Here is a 25,183-nt window from a genome sequence, read left to right as displayed (position 1 = left end):
ACACAGCAAAGGTACCCAATGTGCAGGGCAAGTGACCCCGTCCACCATGCCTAGTGTGGCCCAGAAGAGCCCCCCCAGGATAGGACTCTCATGTCACCCTGCATATTGCCACTCAATGATGGGGGAGACATGGAGGAAGGCCCATCTACTCTACATACTGCTTGTGACACAGGGTACCTCTTTTAGATACAGTGGTCTATTCTTTCCAAATATGCTTGAAAAACATGTAGAGATGTGTGTTGCATTAGGTGCATTGTCATGTGTATCTAGAAGCATTAATTACATTATTGAGGGACCATACTCTTCCAATTTAAATGGAACAAGGTCAGGTGATTTACAAACAATAAAGCATGGGATTGTTTTCTCAGTACCATTGGCATAACTATGACCTATTAAAATAGTGTATTTTTTTATGTGCCCACATGTTTCATGAGTTTTAAAAACATGACATTGTAGCCAACATGTTCTCTTGATCTTATGGCAACTATGTAGTCTATTTATTGTTCCAGACATCCTAAACCCTTAGACACAGGACCACCCTTGGGTACAATTGCTCTTCTGTCTCTCCTTGGCAGCCAAGCTACGGTACCTTGCAATTAATCCATTACAAAATTTTTTTACACAGAAAATAAATAGAAATATCAGATGACTTACTGCTATAAGTTACCGATTGTTTTTGCAATTACCTATGCACTGAATTTCATACATGTCTGTGCAAAGCTAGAACACGAGTAAACGTGTAGACTAGCAACCAATAAAAGTTTTCACAGTTGTAAAAAATAAAGTTATTATGAAACAAAGCCATACCAAGACCAAAACAAATGGATTGAATGTTTATTACTGTCCATCTTGATGTTAATCTCCTCACACTATATCTACAGCTAGGACCAGATCCTAAAGCAAACGTGTGTAATATCTATAACTAAAGCTTATTGTCCTGCCAGGTTGACTTTACCCTTTAGAAGAATTTCCTCTCGTGCCTTGCTGTGTCTTTCTTCTGTATTTATGCAATATTTGCTAAGTTACTGTGCTGAGGGGACTCTGCTTTAATTGTCAAAGGCTTATAAAGAAATCCTGACAAGGGAGAGGGTAGAAAGTGGGAGGGAGTGAAAATTTAAAAGAGGACTGCCTTATACAGCAGCCAAATCAAAGTGAGGAACTGAGAGTGTGTCAGGGCAGTCTGCCTTCTACTGTGGGGAGAGATCAATGGACATGTTTGATTAGCCTGTGTAAGAAGCAGCAAGGGACTTCAGGCTTGCTAACTTTAATGGACCATCAAGTATATTACTAGCTGATTTTGGACACATTTAGGACTGTCATAACCGTGCAGGATTTTGCAAACAAGAAAGATTTATCCTTCTTCCTTGTCTTAGGTCAAGGTAAGAAATTGACTGACTTGTACATGTTCACATAGCTTCTGCTTAGGTGTTATACCTGTATGCAAAATAGTTTCTGCAGGTCTGCTATAGCTACAGACAGCCTGGAACAGCTCGGCTGCTGCAATCAGTTGAATGCATTTTACCAGGCAGATAATGTGGGAATGAAGTAGTACCCTGGGAGAACTGGGGAGTTATTTGTGCTAGCTTGCTGTAAAACTACTGTGGGAACTGACATTCCCTGTGACTGGTTATACTCTAATCTCATTTCATCCTTTTTTTCATCCATTAAGCAGATTCTTGTGATCTACAAAGCAGTTTGACCCATGCAGCACTTAGAATAGTGAGGACTTTGTAAAACTGTATATTGAAAATGTGATATTCTTATGACAAATCTTTTTATGGCAAATCTTGCATTCAGGTGGAAATCGTACATGGAAAAAAGGTTTACTCCTGGGTTAGCACCTATACATAGATAGATAGATAGATAGATAGATAGATAGATAGATAGATAGATAGATAGATGTACTGTATGTTGGACAGGTGGATGGACGAATGGATGGGAGGATGGATGAATATATATATATATATATAGAGAGAGAGAGACAGAGACAGAGAGAGCGATAGATAGAGCAATAGATAGATAGATAGATAGATAGATAGATAGATAGATAGATAGATAGATAATGGATTAATGGACAGGTGGGTGGATGGATGAAGTATGGTGGGTGGGTGGATGTTAGATAATGGATGGATGGACAGGGGGGTGGATGGATGGAAGATGGATGGATGGGTGGATGTATGTATGTATATATATATATATATATATATATATATATATATATATATATATATATATAGCAAGAGAGAGGGCTATAGATACATAGATAGATTTATAGAGCAAGAGAAAGATAGATAGATAGATAGATAGATAGATAGATAGATAGATAGATAGATACTGGATGGACAGGTGGGTGGATGGATAATGGATGGGTGGGTAGGTGGATGCATGGATATACACTCACCGGTCACTTTATTAGGTACACCTGTTCAATTGCTTGGTAATACAAATTGCTAAATAGCCCATCATTTGGCAGAAACTCAATGCATTTAGACATTTGAACATGGTGAAGACGACTTGCTGAAGTTCAAACTGAGCATCAAAATGGGGAAGAAAGGGGATTTAAGTGACTTTGAAAGTGGTATGATTGTTGGTGTCAGACAGGCTGGTCTGAGTATTTCAAAAACTGCTGATCTATTGGGATTTTCACGCACAACCATCTCTAGGGTTTACAGAGAATGGTCCGAAAATGAGAAAATATCCAGTGTGTGGCAGTTGTGTGGACAAAAATGCCTTGTTGATGTCAGAGGTCAGAGGAGAATGGGCAGACCGGTTCGAGATGATAGAATGGCAACAGTAACTCATGTCAATATGGACTCAAATCTCTGAGGAATGTTTCCTACACCTTGTTGAATCTATGCCATAAAGAATTAAGACAGTTTTGAAGGCAAAAGGGGGTCCAACCTGGTACTAGCAAGGTGTACCTAATAAAGTGGCCACTGAGTGTGTGTGTGTAGAGAGAGAGAGATAAAAGAGAGAGAGAGGAGAGAGATAAGAGAGAGAAAAGAGAGAGAGAAAGAGATAGATAGATAGATAGATAGATAGATAGATAGATAGATAGATGATGTGTACATGTGTATGTCTGTTATCGTCTGTTTTTTGTGTTTGCATGCATGTGTACACATACATAGGCAGATTCACATATGTACATGCATATGACACATACAAAGAGTGTCATTGCCTTTTTCCATAATAATTAATATTATTTTATAAATTACTTTTATAAACTTTTATAAACTACTGGCTGGTGTAAGTGAAAAACATTTTAATACATTTTTAAAGAATGGAAATGATTGTGCTTGTTGGCAATGTGCCTCCATAACTGTTCATATTTTAGGTAGTCAGATAATTACGATGAAAGAAGACACAACAAATACCATTTAGTACACAAGCCTACTAAGATATTTAGATACTCTCCAGAAGTTGTATAAACTGTGCATACCGTTTGTAATGGACAGTAAACACTGCAGTATTTCAGACACCTTATTGCCTCAGCTGAGAATGCAGGACAAGGAAATAATGAATCCATCACAGCTGCTCATCATTCCACCACCAGATTAGATTTATGAAAGATTTTGAAAATGTGACAAGTGTTGAACTAGTATGGACATGAAGCAAATGCCTCCAGCAAGTAGTTTGAAGTAAGGGAGCTTGGAACAGTAAAAAAGAACTCTGTAGCTGAGAGCTCTGTCAATCTGTACAAAGTGAAGATTACAGTTCAAGAGCAGAAACACTTTGGCAACAGTTTGATATTAAAACAGATTCTCATCTTAAATGGCAATCATACAGAACATTAGAGGAGGTATTCTTTACAAGTAGAATATTCTGTGCCTACCTGTCTGATTGTGATGACTGCTACATTTTAAACACTCAGCAAGGCTTTATTTTTATCTGCGGGATGATCATGTGTATTTCATAACAACCCTACTTTAGTGTGCAAGTTTGACATGCCTTTTGATCACAAGAAACTCAAAACTGGTTCATGAAAATCGGTCTAGTCGAGGAGTCATTCCAGTATCAATTCACTAAAAAGGTATTGCAAGCTGTCAGAATAATAAATTGATTCTTTGCAATTATGAGCATGTTAAATCCATTACCAAGCTATACTCCTTGATGTTTGTCACCAACAGCTAAAAGGTAAAATTACAAAGAGTTTGTTCAGTGACAGTCCATACAGCTAGTAAAGTTGATCCATACTATCCACTGACGGCATAGGTATAGTGAAAGCAAAAGACCTCCAGAAAGACCTTGTCAAGTTGTTTTATTGTAGCAGCTACAGCTGATATTTTGGTTGGAAAACGTCTTTGAAACCATTTTAAAGTGATCAAAAACAATTCTTCTGAGAAAAACCTCCCCTAAGGGAAACAAGGATAACAAGCATATGCAAAAATTCCATTCATGGCGGACAAAACTGATAAGATTCATATCTATTGCTAATGTTTTAACAATCTCTTTTATGCTCTTTTGCACAAAATAAATATACGGTAATTAGCAGATTTGTTTCAAGGTGCTTTATGCCTACAGGTGACAGATTGCCTTCATGTAGATGCCATCAAGTTAAACCACACACTGGGGGTTATTTACTAAAATTGCATGGTGAAAAATCTGGTGCAACTGTTCACAGAAACCAATCAGCTTCCAGGTTTTATTGTCAAAGCTGAAGTTAAAAGCTGATTGGCTACCATGCACAGCTGCACTAGTTTCTGAGTGTGCCGGTCTTAGGCTGGCCATACATGGGTCGATTTCCAAATGATTTTCCGTTCAAAAATCGGACCTAAGAATAATCAGCCAATTTTCGCTTTGTTAGTGGGGCAATAACACCAGACGATTTTCGTGTTTCCACCCCATTTCATTTATAGGGCATGCTGGAAAATCCATGAAAAATGACCAATTTTCAAAATCATTTGTGGCACCATCGGATCATAGAATGTACGATGTTTTCGATTTTCAATCGAAAAATAGTTTGGAATTCGACCCATGTACGGCCTGCTTTCGTAAATCTCCCCTACTGGCTTCTTATGTCCTAAAAAGCAAGCTCTCTGTATCCAGATTCACAGTTCTACCCACCTGTTGCATACAGGTCCTATTCTCCCTGTTGGATTCTTTACATAATTTTTACCTAACAGATAATGCAGCAATTAGAATATGACTAATGGTAGAAACCCTAATACTAGGAACTTTATACGCTCTTACTGGTTGATTCTTCAAGATGTTTCAGAAGATAATGGACAATTCAGTCCACTATGACCCAAGTGGTACAAAACATGTCAGAGAAACATAGCCAAGAGGAGTTAAGGCTGGGTTCCAGTGTGTGCAGCATTTCCACCTTTTGTTTTCCAATCTAATTCAGTCCACTAGTGTCCTCCAAAAAAAAAAAAAAAAGCAGTAATGGGTCGTTTGTAATGGGTAGTATGTTATGACTTAATAATTTCTAGTAAACTAATTTGTGTAATCCAATAATGTCCTGCCAATACCAAGATGAATATATTTCTTTGTTAAATGGTATCCCTGCTAAAGGCAGGCAGGTAAATACCAAGCTCCCAAACGATTTGTAATTCTGTTCAGCTAATCCTGTGATTCCAGGCATTCCTTCTAGTCATCAGAGACAGGTTATGACCTCCAATGCAGCAGTACAGCTTGGTCAAAAACACAAGCCCAACCTACTGATTTGACAGTATAGGAGCAGAAGCACACTGATGCAGTTATCCATCTGCTCAGTCTGTTTTCCTTCTGTACAGGTTTACCGCTATCACATACTCACTGCAGTAGAGCTGCTCAGAGTTCTAGGGGGAAAACCAAATACAATTTTCACATTAGTTGCATATAAACATTCATTTAATATTTACAATGAACTCATTTTTATCTGTAAGGCTACGTTCACACTAGCCTTGTCAGCAAGCGGCAGACAGGCGTTTGGGAAGCGTTTTTACCGTTTTCCAAACGTCTCGGAAAGTTCTGCACATTGCAGCACATAGTGCTGTTCACACGGGAGCGTTAGCATCTCATCGCAGCAAAACAGATGCTTCTGTTCAAGTCAGGAGGAGTTCACGCCTCCTATTCAAGTCTATGGTGCTGCTCCGCAAACGCTTGGCCGGCGTTTGCGGTGCGGTTGCGACGCGGTTGCGAGGCATTTGTGGAGTGTTAACACCATTCAAACTTCATTATAGGCATTTGTGGGGTGTTTTTAACGCTTGGCAAATGCCTAGCAACCACCGCTAAACCGCGTAAATGGCGTTTTTGGAGTGTTTGTGGAGCATTAAAAACGCTCCGCAAACGCCTAACCAACGCTTGTCAAACGCTATAGGGGCGTTTGGCAAGAGTCGGAAAAAAAGTCAAGTGTGAACAAGCCCTTACAGGTACTTATATAGCACTGTCGTTTTACGTAGCACATTACATTCACATCAGTCCCTGCCCTCAAGGACCTTACCATCTAAGGTCCCTAACTCACATTCATACACACACATACTAGGGACAATTTAGGCAGGAACCAGTTAACCTACCAGCATGTCTTTGGAGTGTGGGATGAAACCCAGACAAGCACAGGGAGAACATGCGGGCTCCAGACAAGTAATACCATGGTTGGGATTCAAACTGACGACCCTAGTACTGCTAGGCAGAAGTCCTAATCACTTACCCACTGTGCGACCCATCTGTATGAATTGGTGATTTTTACATCTACATTCTATAGCTCTAGTAGCTCTTTGAAACAGCTACTTGCTTGCAGAATCTTACATACCTATGAGGTGTTAACATTTATTTATACAATGTATTCCTTTTTTACATTTTATTAAATAAATCATTTTTATGTTTTTCATTTCTGAGAAAGTGTTTTCATATCAAATTAAAACCAATAATTTGCCCTAGATGTATTTGCTTGAACTTTTGTTGATGCTCTACGAACGTTTATGCATTCCTATGTTATATGATATTATTTTTCTTGCCTTTATTATTTTTATTCCAGAGAGATACAGTAAGTAAATTGTAATGAACAGTTGGTAGTAAAGAAGCAAATCAGCTAATGTAAATATGTCAAGAGAAAGATTGACAGAGAGAGACGTTGACCTAGATGTCTGGTTTAAAAACAATCTCTATTTGAGAAAAGTACTGTGAAGAACCTGTATGGTACTAAAACTATATTCAGTAGTTGGTGAAGTATAGTTAATTACTGCTGGCTACAAATTAACATAGGCATTCTAAGTCACTTTATGAAAATTATCACTAGTGTAAATATGATTGCTGTACACACATCCGCATTAGGTTGCATCAACTGTACTTGAATAGAACATGCAGTGGTCTGTTGGTAGATGTTTTTTTTATTTCTAAATTGTCCTACTGGAAACACAAAATTGCAGAGATGACATAACTGCAGTCCAGTCATCAGTTGTATCCTAACAGATGAACCTAAGAAATACAAGTATTTATAACTTCATCTTGTAGTCACATATATACTGTATATTTGTAACACCTGCTTTGCCACTATAACTAAATATCCAAAGTAGTATCAAAGTAATGATTTCCCACCTGCCTTCCTTTGATTTTCCTTCTTCTGTAAAGTAATGCTATTGTCTTACTTCTCATTTGACCCCAACTGCTATTCAAACAATCTGGGAAAGCAAAGAAGCATTCAGCTCACTGTGTGTTTTTAAAAAAACCTAGGTCCACCTGAAGAAAGACCTCCAAGACTGCTTATTTGCCATCTCTTTTACAAGTTAAATTCTAATTGTAAAGCCATTTTTTGTAGTCACCAATGGTATGTCGGTGCTGGAGTGAGTAGCTGAAATGGTTCATTGTATTTGCTATACACAAATTACCATATAGTTTAAAGCACTTTACAAAATGAATATCAGAACTAGATTTCTGAATAAGACAAGTCTCCATATTATTAGAAGACTCATGTTGGTCATTGTTGTTATGTTGCACCTAGGGGTAGTCATGTTTAGGCCATTATAGCTAAATTCCTTGCAAGTTTTCAAAACTGAGAACTTTACATGAGCATGCACCCAGAGAAGGCAAACGGTAGAGCAGGTGCAGTCCACAAAAAGAATGACAAGCTTGGTATGTTTTGTAGTCTATGCATATAGTAACAGTTGTACATGATCTCCATTAAAAACTTAAGAGTTTTCTTTGTTTCGCTGTTTTTTTTTTTTGTAGAAAAAAATAGGTTGAATCAGTACCATTTCATATGTGATTAAAATAAATAGATCGTTAAATTAGGACAAAACCTTGTGCAGTTGACAATGTTATAGAGTTTAAATTCTGAAATAGCTATAGCATATCCTCATTTAGCCAAATAAGCCCTCAGTGTGGCCAGTTCAGCAGGGAATTGGAATATTTACTATGCTGCACAGATTTTAGAACAGGTGCCCCTGCTTTTATCTTATGCCGTTATTTAGTACAGTGTAAAAAAGATGTCCAGAGTATTAATGCATACCTTTCAGTTTTTCATTTGTATGGTGGCATTTATTGGTTAGATATTATATTATTTATTGTTGTGACAGCGTACATTTTTCCTGAGGTTTGGGGTTAGTATAATGGGTTAGGTTGATGTTAGGGCATTGGTTAGTGTTGATTCTTAGAAAGTGGCCATTGTATATTTCAATGTTTCAAGTACGTAACATGTGCAGTTAAAACTGCGCTAAAAATGTGCTCTAAAAATGTGCTGATATTTCTGGGGCTGAAAATATAAACATACACCAAAAAAATTAACAAATTTTAAGAAGCCAATAATGAACACAAAAGTAGGCAATTCTCTACTCAGTATGACTACACCGCCTTGATCAAAGACAGGAAGAGTACACTTTGATTAGGTGTACACCCTGTTCTGATTGACAGATTGCTTGCTTATAACTGAAAGGAGGAGAGAGATCACTCCTCAATTCTTGCCCCTTGGTCATGGAACACTTAAATCACTTCTAATATCCTTATAAATTACTGTGGGAGGTTATTATCCACTCTATAATTCCCAAATTTTTGAGAGTCTGTCAGAAATGTACTGTATACACATAAAAAATATTCACTTATCTGATCTCCTAATCAGATTCTCATCTTCAATGACTACAATTTAGCAGACTGTGTGTGGGCTCCAGTCATCTTTCTAAAATAAGATATATCCTTTCAATGTAAAATCAATTTTACCCCGTATGTCTGCTGTTTTAGCTTTGTTTTTAGGAAATATCACAGTTCATTTTTAAGAATAATATAATAGCAGCATTGAAAGATGGAGTTTCAATCATCGAGAAAGGTATATATTGGCTTGCAGGAGAGTTAAAGACTTATTTACAATGTTTCACTTCAAATTTAGAGGACTCTGCTTTGGTGGACCTGGGTTGAAGACGCCTTTGCCCCCATATCAACAGCTGTGGAATTGGCAACATACTCCTTGACTGGACTCAGAAGCATATACCTAATATGTTTTAAAGTGTCAGTCCAACTAAAAGTGATATATCAGTTATTGGTATAGTCTGATGGGCCCCCTGCTATAATTCCATAGTCTGTTCCCATCTACCTGGAAGCTGGGGGTGTTCTAAGCCACGTTTGCATGTTCCAGCACCAGTTGCATCATTACGTCATCATTCATTACATTAAAAAACTAAAACAACTCAAATGTGATAGTGGGAAACCCTCATAATGACCACAGAAGGAATGCAACTCTAAGAAGTTAATGTAGACCTGAAATGAAACAGTGAAAGATGCTATCCTATAAGGAAACTTCTAGATATGTTGATTTTGGCCAGCAGCGCTCATCACTGTATTCTGGCTGCGGGGAAATCTCCTTGTTGTCAGAATATAATAGCTCAGTGAGAGGATTCCCTCATCCACCTTAAATGTGTGGATGGGGAAATCAGTTCATTTTTTTTATCATTCAACGCGCTGGTTGAGCAACAAAAAAATTTACTCATGTATGGGCTAAATATGACTCTGTTACATCCTATCTCTGACCATCTGCGATTTGAATGGAGTGAGATTTTCTTTATATCACTACCATGCTGTTCACTGTTTTCCTGACGGCTTGATGGAGAGAAAGCTGTATCTGGCACTACATGGATCACCCAGCATTTTTTTTTCATGCATGTAGATATGTAATTCCCTCTCCTCTCCTGCTGCTTCTTGATCATGACCCTACCAGTCATCTTATCACCAGTCATAAGGGGGGCAGCTATGTAATGTTCAAGCAAGGTCCTCCTCCTCTATCAAGATGGCCACATTTCACAAAGAAACACTGTGTGCCACAAGGTATGGTAATACTGGTGATTAGCCCTTTGTCCTTTTTTGTGGGCACAACTTCCAATATCCAGGTCCCTGTTATAATGAGATCTCACCAACAGTGTCTGCAAGAGTCAAACAAGACTGTAATGTGGTTCAGCTCCCTATCATCTATCAAAACTGAAATACAAGTATTATAAAATGACTGTTGAAAACATGTTTGAATGGATAGAATATAGACAGTTTAGGTATTTCAGCCTTTGTGAAAAATGTAGTGATGTTTACATGTAATAATCAGTAGTGTAACTTTAGCCATAATAAACTATTAGACACAGAGAAGGCATGACCTTGGCCAGTAAGAAAGGCCTTATGTGTACAGGACATTTTTACTGCCACTTTTAGGGACATCAGGCTTTTTTTTTCCCTTCTTCCATCCACCCCTCCATGTTAGCCTATTTTTCCATGCACACATAGACTTTTAGCAGCGTTTGATGGCACGACAGTTTAGAGGCAGGAGAAAAAAAACACTGCCAATGCATCCAGAAGCAGCAACGTTTTGACAAAAAACCACTTGACGCTTGTAAACACATGTAAATACATGTAAACGCGTGTTAATTGTAGGCATATTTAATGCTTCAGCATCAATTCATTCAATGGTAAATACTTAGTAAACCAGTGCTGCGCAATATAAAATATGCAATTTAGAATATATGTGCAATCGTCATAATAAAGTGCCTGTGCAATTTCCCATATAACTTTGTGCATACAAATATCACAGTGCATTACATAAACAGTGTGTTCATCTTGCGACATTGAATCCCATATAGTATTGAGTCCTTCTATAATATATACATTCTTCTTAACAGGATCACTAAATTCATATAAATATCCGTGCACCTTCCTGCCGTGTACTGAATCACCCTTAAGTGTTTCTCCTCCACCGACACACATATGTACTCTCACCTCCTTAATTTGACCTATAAATGTTTAGGTCAAATAGTGCCTTTCCCTTTTACCCGGGTAGGTATAATACCTTTATTGCTCCACCTTCAATCTCCTCCACATTCTACTCCGGAATGGTCTTCCTATTTCTTATCCAGCATATCCTCTGAAAACGCAGAAAAAAACACCCATCATAGTTTATCACTTTTATCAATCAACATTTATTAACCACCTCCCGCCCGCCATATAGTTCAATGATGGGCGCAAGGTTGTTCTCTTGTTCTGGGAGGACGTCATATGGGGGGAGATTTACGAAAAATGGTGCACACAAAATATGGTGCAGCTGTGCATCGTAACCAATCAGCTTCTAGCTTTGGGAAAAAAACTAGAAGCCTATTGGTTACTATACAGAGTTGCACCAGATTCTGTGTGCTCCAGTGTTAGTAAATCTCCCCCATGATGTCCTCCCATTCTCACTGCGCATGCGGCGCGCTGTGTCCCTCGGACACGCAGATCACCGATCCACAGAAAGAGCCGAAGATGTCAGCTCGGTCATGTGATCAGCTGTGTCCAATCACAGCTGATCACATGTAAACAGGGAAATGCCGGTCATGAGGAGAGGAGAGCCGGTAATCGGCATTCCTCGGAGGGGACATGTACACTGATCATCAGAGCACTGATGATCAGTGTGCCCTGATGATCAGTGTGGCCCCAGAAGTGCCACCTGTCAATGTCCATCAGTGCCAGCTGTCAGTGCTGAACAGTGCCACCTGCCAGTGCCCATCAGTGCCACATCAATGCCACATATCAGTGCCTACCAGTGCACATCAATGCCACATATCAATGCCCATCTGAGCTGCCTTTCAGTGTCACCCATCAGTGCCAGTCAGAGCCACCTATCAATGCCAATCAGTGCCACCTATCAGTGCTGCCAATCATTGCCACCTATCAGTGCCAGTCAGTGCTGCCTATCAGTGCCGCCTATCAGTGTGCATCAGTGCCGCATATCAGTGCCAGTAAGTGCCGCCTATCAGTGCCAGTCAGTGCCGCCTATCAGTGCCAGTCAGTGCCTCCTAACAGTGCCAGTCAGTGCCACCTAACAGTGCCAGTCAGTGCCGTCTATCAGTGCCAGTCAGTGCCATATATCAGTGCCATATATCAGTACCATATATCAGTGCTGCCTTTCAGTGCCCATCAGTGATGCCTGCCAATGCCCATCAGTGCCACCTACCAGTGCCTCCTCATCAGTGCCACCTATCAGTGCCCATCAGTGCAGGCTATCAGTGCCCATCACTGCAGCCTCATTAGGGCACATCAGTGAAGGAGAAAAATCACTTATTTACAAAATTGTATAACAAAAACTAAGGAACAACATTTTGTTTTCTAAATTTTCAGTGGTTTTTGGTTTGTTTAAGAAAAAATAAAAAACCCAGAGATGATTGAATACCACCAAAATAAAGCTCTATCTGTCACAAAAAATGATAAAAATTTCATATGGGTACAGTGTTGTATGACCGCGCAATTGTTATTCAAAGTGTGACAGCGCTGAAAGCTGGAAATTGGCCTGGGCAGGAAGGGGGTAAAAGTGCCCTGTAGGCAAGCGGTTAAAAGATACGTATGTGCATTCACATAAAAAGTGCTCAACTGGCACACTGCAGTTGAATAGCTTCCACAATATCACATCCAGCGTTCTAAGGTGACTCACCAAATGGTGGCTCACAAATGTCCAGTTGTGCGGCTTGACGTCAAGCCGCACAACTGGAAGTTTGTGAGCCGCCATTTTGCGAGTGTATAAGAATTTATATATTATAGAAAGACTCTCAATACTATATGGGACTTCTATGCCGCAAGATGAACACATTGTTTTTGTAACGCACTATGATTATGATGTTTGTATGCACTTTTTAAGAAGTTATATGGGAAATTTCAGAGGCACTTTATTATGAGGATGTCACATGTTATATATTGCATAGTTTGTATTGCGTGGCACTGGTTTACTAAGTATTTACTATTTGTATATGTGGGAACACATTTAGTGTCAGCAGCAGTATCACAATGGAAGTGGTAGTTTGCATGATTGCGCTGAAGTAATTTTGCAGCTTTTAATTAATTTCAACGACCAGAATTTCGGCCAATGAAATAAATTAACACCCAAGCACTTGATGCCTGTTAATGCTTGTAAAAGCATGGGACACTTTTACAAGCATCCGGCATTTGTTTTCTGAAAAAACACTGCTACCAGGATGAAAAGCTTCTAGGAGAGCTTTCAACATGTCCTATGTGCATGAGTCCTAAAGTGATCCAGTGCCCCTCCTCTTCAAATTAGTGTGATGATCTTTAAAGTTGATCCAACCGCTACAGCCTCTCTTGGTCCTTCGGAGAGTAGGAAGAAGGTAGCTCTGCTGGCTGCCAGCCAAGGAGGCGCTTGACTGCTCCAAACTGGCATGCAGATTAGGGCTGCTAGCTCATCCTTTTAAAACCAAAGACATAATAATTGCACAGCTTCTGAAGCTAATTTAATGCAGGTAGGGCATTGAGTTTAATAAGCACCTTATTCAGCCACAAAACTTGTGTAATTAATATGTGTTCGGGTTTAAAGGGATGAAGTGGCAACCCTAATACAGATGCCCTTAGGGTATCTGTATGTTGGGAGAAAAGAGATAATTGTAAAGCACCTGGCCACCAATGTTAAAGGTGCCGGAAATTTACAAATGCAAAGTTTACTGCCCACCAATGCAAAGGGTATTATTGTTTATCCTGGAAGACCACTGGCAACATAAATAGATATGCAATAGGCCAAAAATAGAAAAGGGACAATTTCATCATCAGGCTACTGTTCACTAATGAAAAATGCTAAGGGCATGAGCCAGTCAATATTTTTCTATAGGGTCCTATGATCATACATTTGCAAGAAAAAGTATGTGAACCCCTTGGGATTACGTGGAGTTTTGCATGAATTGGGCATAAAATGTGCTCTGAACGTCACCTAAGTCACAACAATAGAAGAACACAGTCTGCTGAACATAATACTACACAAACATTAGATGTTGCCATTGTTTAATTGCACATAACGTGTAAACATTCACAGTGCAGGGAGGAAAAAGTATGTGAGGCCCTAGCTTAATGACTTCTCCCAGAGCTACTTGGAGCCAGGAGTGAGCCAACCTTGACTCCAATCAGTGTGATGATATTGGATGTGTTGCTGACAGCTGTCCTGCCCTTAAAAAACACACACCTGTTTTGGGTTTACTGGTTTCAAGAAGCACTGTCTGATGTGAACCATGCCTCGCAGAAAAGAGCTCTCAGAAGACCTACGATCAAGAATTGTTGACTTGCATGAAGCTGGAAAGGGTTACAAAAGTATCTCCAAAAGTCTTGATGTTCATGTGTCCACGGTAAGACAGACTGTGTACAAATGGAGAAAGTTTAGCACTGTTGCTACTCTCCCTAGGCATGGTCGTCCTGTAAAAATGACTGCAAGAGCACAGAGCAGAATGCTGCATGAGGTAAAGAAGCAACCCAGAGTGTCAGCTAAAGACCTACAGAAATCTCTGGTACATGCTAACATTTTTGTTGACACATCTACAATAAGGAAAACATTAAACAAGAATGGAGTACATGGGAGGACACCACGGAGGAAGCCATTGCTGTCCAAAAAGAATATTGCAGCACGTTTGAAGTTTGCAAAAGAGCGCCTGGATGTTCCACAGCACCACTGGCAAAATATACTCAACCAAGATTGAGTTGTTTGGGAAGAACACACAACACTATGTGTGGAGAAAAAAAGGCACAGCACACCAACATCAAAACCTCATCCCCTCTGTAAAACATGGCGGAGGGAGCATCATGGTTTGGGGCTGCTTTGCTACCTCAGGGCCTGGACGGATTGTTGTCATTGATGGGAAAATGAATTTCAGAGTTTATCAAGACATTTTGCAGGAAAACGTACGACCATCTGTCTGCCAACTGAAGCTCCGCAGAGGATGGGTGATGCAACAGAACAATGACCCAAAGCATGCAAGTAATTCAACAAAACAATGGCTGCAACAGCACAGAATACGCCTTCTGGAGTGGCTCAGTCAGAGTCCTGACCTCAACCCGATTGAAATGCTGTGGCATGACCTTAAGAGAGCGATTCACACCAGACATCCCAAGAATATTACTACACTGAAACAGTTTTGTGAAGAGGAGTGGTACAAAATTACTCCAGATCGTTGTGCAGGTCTGATCTGCAACTACAGGAAATGTTTGCTTGAGGTTATTGCTGCCAAAGGAGGGTCAACCAGTTATTAAGTCCAAAGGTTCACATAGTTTTTCCTGCCAGCACTGTGAATGTTTACAGGTTATGTGCAATTAAACAATGGCAACATCTAATGTTTATGTAGTATTATGTTCAGCAGACTGTGTTCTTCTATTGTTGTGACTTAGATGACGTTCAGAGCACATTTTATGCCCAATTCATGCAAAACTCCACGTAATCCCAAGGGGTTCACATACTTTTTCTTACAACTGTATGCTACAACCCTGGTAATAATAATAACTAACAAGATAAAAAAAAAGGACAAACACAAACACACTTTTTTATTTATTGATACACTATGCACTATAGGTACATTAGTAAAAAAAAATATGAACTGTATATGTCGTAGCAATTCACCCAGTATAATACAAGTACACTTGTTCTGTGCGAGTTAGGCAAAGAACAAATGCTATTAGGCTTGTGGTCAAATTAGGTATTTTACATTTTGAATCAATGAAAAACAGTCAACCAGCATGAAAAATAGCCTAATAACATTTGATTTTGTCCCATTCACATAGAACAAATGTACATGCACTTTCACTGGACAAATTGCTATCCAATTTTTTTCATAATACACCCCTGAGTCCTTGCTAAATACAGTTCATGTATCACCCTCTTGCTTTGCACGTGGAAAGGTTTTATTATGACTAATTAATTCAGTTGCCACATCTGTAACATAAACTACAGTTATTTTCCAAAATTTTTTTGCAAATTATGAGAGGTGTATTGTCAAAGTGCGATGGAAAACTCCAAGATCAAAGGGCCTTTTAGTGGTTTCTTTTATCAAAACATACAGCAAAACAGACAGTAGGATGATTAGCAGGGATTATGCTTTTCAGGATGCAAACCACAAAACCCTACTCTGGGAATTAAAATAGCCTAAGGGTCTTCCTGTAACTGCCTGGTGAATGGTGAAAATTCACTCTGTTTGCATTCTTGATCAGTCACAACAAACACCATGTTATGAAATTGTCAACAACAAAGGATCAAAGAAACCATTTTGGCTGATGGGAATTGTCCCACTAAGATTATTTTCAACAGTATAAAAGCTCCATAAAAAAAACATTTTCTTAAGATGCCTATAGGCAAAAGATAACCAGATCAAGCAATGATTCAATGTATGTGGGGTGAAGAAAACACCTGCTAGTCAAGCGCTCCCAGGAGACCCTCACCAGGACAGGTTAGCAAAACTTGGTCAGTTGCTATTGTTGCCAGTTCTCAGAAGATGTAGCTGCATTCATTTTTTCAGTTAAGGCACCAGCCATTTGATGGTTTGACAGTTTGGTTAAGAACACAAGCAAATGTGACAGTTAACAATCCCGGAATTCCAGGAACGTAACTGTTTTTGAAACCGTTAAATCAATGGGATTAATTCCTCTTTATGATTTACTGCTGTTCAGGGGCTCTGGGCCTAAGCAAAATTGCAGCCTCCAGCAAGGAGAAACAGGAACGATGCTGGAGGCAATTTACAGCACACAATAATTTTGGTGGTATAATTATTAGTGTGGAATGTATGTTCCTTGCTAAAGAACATCATTTTTTAACAAGTTGTTATGGGCGAAGTTCCACTTTAACAGAAATGATGGTGATAGAATTATTGCTTTAACTCTTGCATGGGCAACTGTCATATTTGTACCCATAGGCACATGACCTGCACATTTGCGTTCATATTTGCCTATACACGGGGGCAGGTGGATTTTAGATTTTTTTTGGGAATTTTCTTACATTTTATTAAAATCTTGAACTTTTGTTTTTTGGGGGTTTTTTTGTTACCTAACTTTATTGCTGTCATAGACTGTGCATGATCAGTTTCTATCCTGGCCAGAGAGGCCAGAGATTTACAGTTCTGATCCTTGGAAGTGTTCAGAGCTGAGCCTTTCTGGGTTCATTCTTCACAGGGGAGATCATTGCTGTTCAGGTGTTTTCTAATCTCTCCATATTGACACTTGCCATGTAGGTCCTGGGCATCCAGGAGAAACTGGTGGACACAATACGGGTGAACAGCCCATTACTGTGCATGTAGAGGTAATCAGGCAGCTTTACAGCTTGATGAATACCTACTAAGAAAATGACAGCTGGGAGTAAAAATGGTAACAAACACCTGGCTGCTGTAGGGGTTGGTAGTCTGTTTACATGTTAATGCTGCAGCCAAAACAATAGTTAGTTGGTGGAAGCAAAGAATTAACATTTTTCCGAGTTGTTTTACTATGCTATAGAGGATTCTTCTAAATTATTTGGGTGTGTGTGTATATACAGTATATTTGTATATATATATATATATATATATATATATATATATATATATATATATAGTAAGCTCCAAGGAGCAGGGCCCTCCTAACCTTCATGTATTGAACCGTATCATTGCTGTATTCTCTCCCTTTATATTGTAAAGCCCTGAGCAAACTGTTGGCACTATATAAAGCCTGTATAATTATTAATACAGTTAATAATTAATAATAATTAATAAAAAAATATAATATATAATATAAATATATATACTGTGTGTGTATATATATATATATATATATATATATACAAAATTGAATGGGTGGTACTGCCCACAGGTTGTAAAAGGGGAAAGGGGCATCATTTTTGCCACACCATCAAGAAAAGCATTGAGACTGTGGCATGTGTACAACCCTATCTGGTTGCCTTGTCTGTAGGTGTAAATGAGCCCTGAGTGTAAAGTTTACCTTTACATTTGTTAACATTAAACCTCATTTGTCATGTAGTTGCCTGTTCAATTTGGTACACCACCTACATCCTTAGACCATTCCTAGGGCTCAACTCACAAAGCTGCTTTTCTCTTGTTTGGCTGTTAATTCCTTAATCTACACCTTGTTTAGCCAATATCCCTTAGACTTAAATTCACAAATATACATAACATGCTTTATTCATCCTGCTTTGCATGCATTGGTACTTTACCACAACTACTATGTAGTGCTATAATAACACTCATAGTGATTTTATCAACTCTTATGATGGAATCAATGCGAAAGTTAACTCACAAAGATTACCAAACACGTGATTACTCCTTTAAAAGACACTAGCTTCAAGGTGGTGGTTGCAGCAAGTTTCAATAGATGTCTATTAAGCACAGCAGGGGCATGATCAGCTTGAGCTGGTGTTAAACTAACACTTTATGAGCTAAAATTATGATTTTAACCCTCTGTTATCACTACTAGGATAGGTATGTTGCCATCCTGCTCTGTTGCTACAGGTGATGCTTATACACTCACCGGCCACTTTATTAGGTATACCTAGCTAGTGCCGGGTTGGACCCCCTTTTGCCTTCAGAACCGCCTTAATTCTTCATGGCATAGATTCATCATGGTGTTGGAAACATTCCTCAGAGATTTTGGTCCATATTGACACGAGTTACTGTTGCCTTTCTATCATCTCGAACCAGTCTGCCCATTCTTCTCTGACCTCTGACATCAACAAGGCATTTTCATCCACACAACTCCCACTCACTGGATATTTTCTCTTTTTTGGACCATTCTCTGTAAACTCTAAAGATGGTTGTGCGTGAAAATCCCAGTAGATCAGCAGTTTTTTAAATACTCAGACCAGCCCATCTGGCACCAACAACCATGCCACGTTCAAAGTCACTTAAATCCTTTTTCTTCCCCATTCTTATGCTCGGTTTGAACTTCAGGAAATTGTGTTCACCATGTCTAGATGTCTAAATGCATTGAGTTGCTGCCATGTGCTTGGCTGATTAGCAATTTGTGTTAGCAAGCAATTGAACGGGTGTGCCTAATAAAGTGACCGGTGAGTGTATATTACTAAAATTGTAGTACACACTGACACATTACATATCTTAGCAGTGATCACTGCATCTGTGTCCTGCTAGGGTACTTATGTAGATGACACTATTGCAACCATGCTGAAGCAGTGATAGCAGATTTCTCTACTCTTTTATCATTATCTATATGGCTGCCCAGAAGCCCGTCCACCATACTTTTTTGGGTAAGGCTCCTTTCACACAGGCATCATCCAGTCAGTACAGCAGGGGATCCATGAATAGATCCCTTGCTGTGACACCCATGTCCATTCAGTGTTTAGCTCAATTTAAAAACCAAAGCTTTCTAGACCCCATATTAGACCTAAGGATAGCTAGACTTGCATCTGACTACTCCAGATCTGTCACCTTTTAAAGTGGTCGTAGACCCTTACATATACCCAGTGATTAGCCTCATGTGATGCAGAGAGATGAAGGAAACCCTCCTAAATAAGTTGTACCTGTTTATTTGCAGCCATTTGTCCTGTACATACTTGTGAAACTCAGAGACAAGGATATTTCACTGACTTACAAAGCAGGAGGCAGGGGATGCAGGTACACACTGTACAAGAGCTCTGAGAGCTGATTGGAGGAAAAGGAACCCCCTCTTTACACTGCAGACAAGAACAGAGCTGAGGCTGTCAATCAGCTGGAGATCCCTTTGCTGTCACCTTTTTTCTTGGTGTCAGGAAAACTTGTCGGAAGTGACTCATGCTAATAACAGAGGAACAGCAGAGAGAAATACTATAGAAATACAGTATGTGCTTTGTTCAGATTTCATGTCTGAGGTTTATAACCACTTTAAGACAGAAAAAACAGAAAAAGATGCAGACCTTTTTCCATTTTTTTTTTATTTTTTGGACTTTGATGTGCTCAGAGGTAAACAGATATAAATGAATGCACATCTGTTTACATACTCCTGCACATAGACTTACGTGGATCAGATCTGCCTGAAAAACCAACAGGCGGACTGTATCACAACGTCCATGTTAAAGTGGCCTAAATCCCATGAGAAATGTCATGAGACAGCAAACTGTAACACTATTGGCCAAGGGGGGTTTTCAGAGTAGCACTGCAGTACACATCAGATGGTGGTGGCTGCTGTTGCTTTGAAAACTTTGAAGGTCCTGTGATGATTTTACAACAGTAAGGAAAAAATATTTGTCATAAGGAGCAGGTTGTTTTAAAGAGGTGCTTACACAATGAGCTTAAAATTCATCCTTAAGGTAGTTTTTTTTCCATTTGCAGGAATTTTCTAAGCCTACAGACATTATCACTGTCTGTAAAGAACTATATCAAACACTACATCCACAATCACTGCTTTGCCTAATTCTTACTTCTTCAAAGAGGATTGCAAATTTGTTTCAGAACTTAGGTCCTTCATATATGTATGCTTGGTATTATTTATTTATTACAGGTACTTATATAGCACTATCAAGTTTTGCAGTGTTTTACACAAATACAGGTGAAACTCGAAAAATTAGAATATGGTGCAAAAGTTCATTTATTTCAGTAATGCAACCTAAAAGGTGAAACTAATATATGAGATAGACTCATTACATGCAAAGCAAGATAGTTCAAGCCGTGATTTGTCATAATTGTGATGATTATGGCTTACAGCTCATGAAAACCCCAAATCCACAATCTCAGGAAATTAGAATATTATATGCAATCAATAAAACACGGATTGTACATAGAACAATATCGGACCTCTGAAAAGTAGAAGCATGCATATGTACTCAGTACTTGGTTTGGGCCCCTTTTGCAGCAATTACTGCCTCAATGCGGCATGGCATGGAAGCTATCAGCCCGTGGCACTGCTGAGGTGTTATGGAAGACCAGGATGCTTCAATAGCGGCCTTCAGCTCTTCTGCATTGTTCGGTCTCATGTCTCTTATCTTTCTCTTGGCAATGCCCCTAGATTCTCTATGGGGTTCAGGTCAGGCGAGTTTGCTGGCCAATCAAGCACAGTAATCCCACGGTCATTGAACCAGGTTTTGGTGCTTTTGGCAGTGTGGGCAGGTGCTAAGTCCTGCTGGAAAATGAAGTCAGCATCCCCATAAAGCTCGTCTGTGGAAGGAAGCATGAAATGTTCCAAAATCTCCTGGTAGACGGCTGCGTTGACCCTGGACCTAATGAAACACAGTGGACCAACACCAGCAGATGACATGGCTCCCCAAATCAACACAGACTGTGGAAACTTCACACTGGACTTTAAGCATCTTGCAATGTGTGCCTCTCCATTCTTCATCCATACTCTGGGTCCTTAGTTTCCAAATGAGGTGCAAAAGTTGCTCTCATCAGAAAAGAGGACTTTGGACCACTGAGCAACAGACCAGGTCTGTTTTTCTTTAGCCCAAGTAAGACGCTTCTGACGTTGTTTGTTGTTCAGGAGAGGCTTGACAAGAGGAATACGACATTTGAAGCCCATGTCCAGGATCCGTCTGTGTGTAGTGGCTCTTGATGCACTGACTCCAGCCTCAATCCACTCCTTGTGAAAGTCCCCAACACTTTTGAATGGCCTTTTCCTGACAATCCTCTCTAGGCTGCGGTCATCCCTGCTGCTTGTGCACCTTTTTCTTCCACACTTTGCCCTTCCACATAACTTTCTATTAATGTGCTTTGATACAGCACTTTGGGAACATCCAACTTCTTTTGCAATTACCTTTTGAGACTTTCTCTCCATATGGAGGGTGTCAATGATGGTTTTCTGCACAACTGTCAGGTCAGCAGTCTTTCCCATGATTGTGATTCCTACTGAACCAGACTGAGAGACCATTTAAAGGCTCAGGAACCCTTTGCAGGTGTTATGGCTTAATTAGCTGCTTAGAGTGGGACACTTTGAGCCTAGAATATTGCACCTTTTCACAATATTCTAATTTTCTGAGATTGTGGATTTGGGGTTTTCATGAGCTGTAAGCCATAATCATCACAATTATGACAAATCACGGCTTGAACTATCTTGCTGTGCATATATTGAGTCTATCTCAAATATTAGTTTCACCTTTTAAGTTGCATTACTGAAATAAATAAACTTTTGCACAATATTCTAATTTTTTTAGTTTCACCTGTATATATTAAAATCACACCAGTCCCTGCCCTAAATGAGCTTACATTCTAAGATCCCTAACTCACATCCATACATACACTAGGGCCAATTTAGATAGGAGCCAATTAACCTACCAGCATGTCTTTGGAATGTGGGAGGAAAACCACACAGGCACAGGCAGAACTTGCAAACTCCAGACAGGTAGTGCCGTGCTTGGGATTCGAACCAGCAATGCTAGTGCTGCTAGTTGGAAGTGCTAACTACTTAGCCACTGTGCTGCTCCTGGATACTCTTGTATGGGGTCTTTTACCTATACCTCCAAATTCCCTATAATAAAATGTAATCTTACCAATCTGTAGTTATTGTATAAAGACCCTGATCCCTATATATATATCAGCATCACATTTGCATTGCACCAATCCATTGGCAACAAACTCATTTAAGAGTCTCTAAAAATTAGAAACAGCAGTGAAGAAATATTGAAACTCAGCTCTTTCAGCATTCAATGATGTAAGCCATCAGATCTAAGTGATTTATTTACAATTGTGTTGTCTAGTTGTTTCTAGACCACATCAATGTTGAGCCTTTGTGGTGCTTTCAAATTGTTTTAATAATGTTCTGTCATTGTACATCAGCACCAGCACTCTCGTTTATATACACAAAGATACTGAAAATGTCTAATAGGCTTGCTTTTACTTTGTCCCTAGTGAATAACTCCAAGTTATTATTTTTATATGGACTACACTCTTAGACCTAGTCTTCTTACTATTAATATATTTAGATTATTTTTGGCATTTGTCTTTTTAGCAACTGTTTAATTATCCAGATTGTTATCCAGTCTAATTTTCTTTTTGACACATAAAATAATCTACTCTTAAAGCGCTATTAAATGCTACAAAAACATTTTATTTTTAAATGGGCCCCCTGCAGGTTTATGCCATAATGTGCTAGTATGAACTGCATGCTCACACAATATGACTGGCTTAGTTTCTTTGGACTTTGCCAAGGCACTCCTGAAGAAACCTGAAGGCACTCCAGGGTGCATGGGCACCCTGGTTGAAAAAGACTGCTCTAAGGAATGCACAGCACTCACAGTCCTCTTTCAGGTAATAGGAAACTCTAATAGCACTTTGTCTGGCAGCATGTATCACACATGGTTCTCTACATGCAGCTCTCAATCTGGATTGACTGTGACAGGTATCATGCAGCTTTAATTCACTTTCAGTACATTTCTGTAGTTTTAATAATGTTCACTAACAGAGTAAAGGGACTAGCTTTTTACTACAAATAGATTACATAACAGACTTCTACTCCAATTGCTTGGTTTGGGTGATTTGGAAGTAGCTCCCTAACCAATAGAAAACATTTTATTTGAGCTAATTAGCACCCAGAGAAAATTGTGATTTAATTTTATGATTATGTTTTCTGTTCTTTAATCTAACAGGTAATTATTGTAGATAGTCAACATTAATCACATCCTCTAGTTTCTGAGCCATCATTTACTGCATGAAAACATCTGTACCCTGAAAGGAATTGGCTCCCGTTCCTCTCGAGCCTGACCCCCGTCAGTCCCTGGCCTTGATCAGTGTCTGTCCTCAGGCCTGGAGCCCCCTTTGAGACACAGGAAATAAACACAGACACAAGGTGGTATCTCAGAAGGAACTGAATTTATTCTTCTGTGTTTAAACTTATATATGAAACTTAAAACAATACATAGAAATATAAGAACCAATCAACTGACAGGTATGTATTAACCAATCAGAATATTACATACGTCAGTAATGCCAAATCATTTGGCATTTATGTTAATTATTATTAAGTGCGTCAAGCTTGAACTTTTGATCAGCACAGAAAGCAGACAGTTCCCCTTTTAACGCTGGCTATAATTATTAATACTCTTGCAACAGGATATAGCCCACCGCAGACTTTCAGTCTTGTGCTAGCTAAAAGAAAAAGGGAAGTTACATCTGAAGGGAAAAGAGGAACCTCAGACTCTTATCGAAAGTAAGAAACAGTCTTAAAACACAAATTCATCTTTAAGTACTGACATAAGTCTTAAAATGGATACTTATCTTAAAATGGCAGATCTTAGGCTAAGAGACAAAATGGCGGTATGGTAATGCTGAAAGGCTAATTCCTTCATACCCTACTTCTTACCCCAAGAAAGGTGACACAAGAAGACTTAAATGCTCATTTCAGTGACAAAAGAAAAAGTTCAGCACACAAAGTAATCAACAGGAAATTACATTTCAATGATTTGTCTTCAATAATTTGAAATATAATTTGATTGATTGATGTGGGTGGCTGCTTTTTGCACTTTATCTCTGATTTTTACCCTGCTTTAGAAATGTTAAACAGCAACTCTGGGGACCAAGTAAACCGCTTACACTATCCAGTGTAGCCCTCTTTTGGGGGGTTATGACAAATGGCCCTCCCTAAACAGGATACTGCGGTAACCTGTAGGTAAATAAGAGAACTAGAACCTTCGTTAAGTAGGGGAGTGGGTTTGATAATAAAGTTTGCAGTGCCTCCACCCTGGACAGGGCCTCTGTGAACAGAGGGGATTCCCTTCTTGGGAAATTAACTAGTAATCTAATCAAAGTGATTGGGAACAGAAAAACTACTGCATCCAGCATATAACATTGACCATAAGTATATAGATGCACATCAGTATGGAAATAATACAAGCTTTACATAAGAAAAGAATAATAATTGTACATACATCCATTGTACAAACAAGTATTCAGCAGAGAGCCCAACAGGAGCCCTGGTGGAATTGTACACATATACCCAGGTATATATATTTATTAATAGAGATTCCTCCAAATTGATGTTACAGCAAAGTTCAGATTCAGGGGCCCCTGAGGATAATCATGATGTCATGAGTCGGAGATCTGAAGACAAG

The 25,183-nt window shown here is 39.2% G+C and overlaps 1 protein-coding gene across 4 annotated transcripts in view; it reads left to right on the top strand.

The window, feature by feature from the left end:
* The first annotated feature begins 1,145 nt into the window (after positions 1–1,145).
* Positions 1,146–25,183, top strand: part of VIT (vitrin) — a 177,370-nt gene continuing 153,332 nt past the window's right edge. For all 4 annotated transcript variants that reach the window (XM_089694254.1, XM_089694255.1, XM_089694251.1 and 1 more), the window contains exon 1: positions 1,146–1,379. The gene's annotated coding sequence lies outside the window, so the exon portion shown is untranslated. The remainder of the gene's footprint in view (positions 1,380–25,183) is intronic.

This window comes from Staurois parvus, unplaced genomic scaffold (assembly GCF_062004578.1).
Source record: "Staurois parvus isolate SC_StPar_1 unplaced genomic scaffold, SC_StPar_1.0 ptg000657l, whole genome shotgun sequence".
NCBI classification, from domain to species: domain Eukaryota; kingdom Metazoa; phylum Chordata; class Amphibia; order Anura; family Ranidae; genus Staurois; species Staurois parvus.
The sequence above is the reverse complement of the archived record's forward strand: the minus strand, read 5'-3'. Positions and strand labels throughout refer to the sequence as shown.